General features: G+C 33.8%; 1 protein-coding gene across 1 annotated transcript in view; it reads left to right on the top strand.

The window, feature by feature from the left end:
- PRDM6 (PR/SET domain 6) overlaps positions 1 to 3,149 on the top strand; it is a 78,289-nt gene extending 75,140 nt beyond the window's left edge. Inside the window, exon 8 of the mRNA XM_074569635.1 lies at positions 1 to 3,149. This exon is cut by the window's left edge and continues 1,034 nt beyond it. The gene's annotated coding sequence lies outside the window, so the exon portion shown is untranslated.
- Positions 3,150 to 3,523: the final 374 nt, after the last annotated feature.

Here is a 3,523-nt window from a genome sequence, read left to right as displayed (position 1 = left end):
ATCCAAGCTGTAGTCCATTGATATTTTCACTCAGTTTGGATCAACTTGCTCCTGTATTAAATGAAACTTTCAACATACTTGGGCTGAGCTTCAAAACAAATGCTAAATCTTACCTCAGATATTTTGTAAATGACTTGGAGGCTTCATAATATTCACTTCATGGAAATTTGCCTGATACAGTCATGAATGAAAGGAAGCCAAAATATTGCCAACATCAATGTAAAAAGCTCAAATATCATGACATTCATTCAATTTAACAGTTTCTGTATTGGCTTTCTTCAAGCTTTTATCCTTGGTGTGTTTCAGATTTCATGATTTTGTCTAATCAAAGAATGGTTTTCACTTCTAGAGACCAGCAGTGTTTGTTTATATATTGATTGTCTCAATGCTAGAGCTGTAGTTTGATAAAAATGTAAAAAAAAATAAAAAAAAAACACAAAAAAATGAAAAAAACACAAAAACAACAACAACAAAAAAAACCGCCCGAAAAGAAACCAATAACACCAAGAAGCAAAACCTAAACAGTTCTGAGGTCATGCTATATCATAAGGTAAAACTGCAAAATAAATTTTTGGAGATTATGGGGATCAAAACAGATTCATTCAGTTTTGCACCAAAACTGAAGTGCTAGGTGGCTCATAAGGGCTTAGTTGATTATATTAAATATTTTAAAAACATTTATGGGGATGATTTTAAATATGTAGAGAATTAAGTATCCAGTTCTGTAAAGGGCTAGACAGAATCAGCTACAAATTTAGTAACAGGTTCAGACCATTTATGAATTCTGCAAAGAGCTCAAGCGGAAAAAGAGCATACAGTAAAATTCAAATACATTTAAAAGGAATTTAAAAGCTAAGACATCCTTACTTCAGGATGGTTGTTTATTATATCGCAGAAACTACACTGCAGAATCTGAATTTTCCAAAGCTTTGCAGGGAATTACTTCAGGAGTTACTGTGTTGCCATTAAAAATGTAAAACATTTTGGAAAAAAAAGATTTTTTAATCGTTCTAGCAAGCACCAGATTATCTCATAAACGGACTTCAGCCCTGTGAGTTTTTCAGCTCTGTTTCTCAGTGCAGAGATATGGGGAGTGAGCAATTCTGTCGTCACTTGCCTCATTTTATCCTCCAAATTATGAGGTATTTTTAGCTACTATATAAATGTGTTTGTTTGTTTGTTTGTTTTTTAGGTTCAAAGAAGCATGGGAAGCTGGGTAGGAAGAATTGTAACTTAAAGGTGATTATTTGAACATTATTTTGTTCCCAGCAAGGCTAATGAAACAAAAAAACCCGAAATCTGATCCTAAACATTTCAGACCCTTAGCCTGGTAGTTCACACCTTCCCTTATTTAAGAGACTAAATGTAAAGTAACATCTGGATGGGGCACCAGCTTTTAGTTAACATTTGAACAGCAGCAGTAGATCATTTCTGCAAGCAAACAGATGTTCTCACCAGAAAAAAAAAAAAAAAGGCAGAAATTTATAAATAGAGTAAGTGGGAAAAGAGATATGCCATTCTCTGAAAAGCAAATGTGAGCTATCTGATAGATCACTGACTTCTGCTGTTGCATTATCTAACTGTGCTCTCCTGTTCAGGGATGTGGTTAGTGGTAGCGCAGAGCACTCAGCCTCTTGCAGAAAGGGATTTATGTTTGAATCCTATAATGCAAAGAGCACCTAAGTGTGTGCTTACAGATATTGCAAGTTCCCTGCTGAATATAAATAGGCTTACTTATATGTTTTTAATTAAAGATGTGTCTAAATATTCTCCTGAATGGGTGTGAAGTAAAGATCAATTATTTCAAGATTTCACTGGATTTTTAAAAAAATGCACCAGAGTAGGATTTCTGCAGAACTTACTTTTTTCTTCCAAATAATTCTTTCTTGTGTAAATCACAATGTTGTGCCAGACACCTAAGCACAATTTCAGTCATTGTATTATTTTGTACATGGCACTTTCACAATAGATTTGGCAGCATACAAAAGCAATTCAGTGAAAACCCATGATTTCGTAGTGGGTCTTTCTTGAGTACAATATTTGGCATTCTGTTACAATACAGCAAATGTGAAACTAACATCGACAAGTTAAAATAGATTCTAGGTTTGGACTAAACAGAATCTAGTTCTAGTTCCTGTCTGCACTTCCCGAATGCTGAGTGAGTTTCTGTTCATGTGTCAACAGAACAACCATACATTTAGGTCTATTATGAATACAGTATGTGTTTGCACACAGTAAACTGAAGCAGTAAATGTAGTACAATTATCTTTAAATGTAGTGATTATGTGCCTGCCATTTCAGAATTTCTGAAGCACTTGGCATCTCTGTTTTGTAGTCTGGTAAATAAATACAAGCTTGGTTTTTTAATTTTTTTGTCCAACCCTGAGCACGTTGGAAGTCATATTTAAAACTTGTGCCTAGTTCTGATTTTTTTTCAGTGTGGAATTAAATTTTATACATTCATATAGTTATTCCTTTCAGAAAGACATTAGGTCCATTATGAACCTGCAGTTATAGACCCCAAATACAATCTTTACAATCTGATTGTCTTCCCATGAAAGAAAGCTGAGTTGGGAATAATGTAATAATTACAGCACATTACATAGTAGAAACTTACAAGCAATGATGTGTATATCTTATCTTTTGGTAACATCATCTCTTCTTTTAATTATTATTTATTATTTGTATGGTGCCATTATGTTATGTGATGATGTCTTATAGCTGACAAAATGATGTGATTTCAGAGGAATAAATAGGTGAAAGTCCAAAAGTAAGTCCTCATTGCTTTTGAGAGTCATTAATTGCTATTATTTTTTTTTTTTTAACTACAATTAGAACAGTCTTCTGTTTCATCCAAGTCCTTTCTGTGGATAAGATTCCATAAAATAAAATATTCTGGGCCTGCATGAAGTCTTTTTTTTCTTTTTATAATATTTTGTCTAGATTTTGGAAGTTTTGACATCATCAAGCCAATCTGAAAAAGTGCATAAATCCACCAAATAGATGTAGAATACGCTGAAGGGGTCCTCTGTTGTAATAAAAATGACACTGTAATTAGAAAGGTAAACAGCTTGCTTGCATTTTTTAAACTTCAAAAAATTGCATCTTTTTTACTGCAAAGGACCAATTAAGTCATGCATGTAGCTGTATTCTTGTGATATCAACTGTAAGGATTACATTGTGTTTAAATGAAAATTAACAGGCACACATTTAAAAAGAAGACGAAGAAATGTAAATATATTTGATTAATAAAACATTTCTATTACCGTATCCTAAGCCTTTGTTTTATGTTAAGATTATGTATGGAACTTCGTGCATGCTATGCAGGAAACCAAACATGCTTAAATATGCATGCATTGAAGGCAGCCTCAAATAACCCCAGTGCCTTGCTGTAGTTTTCGTTATGAGCTTCCAAACAGGGTTTGAAGCTCAGATGTTGCAAACTGATTTGCAGTGAGAAGAGTGAGATCAAGTTGGGTTTTCGTGGTGACTGGGTCTCCATACTCCGGTTGAGGTAATGCTG

This window comes from Larus michahellis, chromosome Z (assembly GCF_964199755.1).
Source record: "Larus michahellis chromosome Z, bLarMic1.1, whole genome shotgun sequence".
In the NCBI taxonomy this organism is placed as follows: Eukaryota; Metazoa; Chordata; class Aves; order Charadriiformes; family Laridae; genus Larus; species Larus michahellis.
This window is presented reverse-complemented; position numbering and strand designations above follow the sequence as displayed.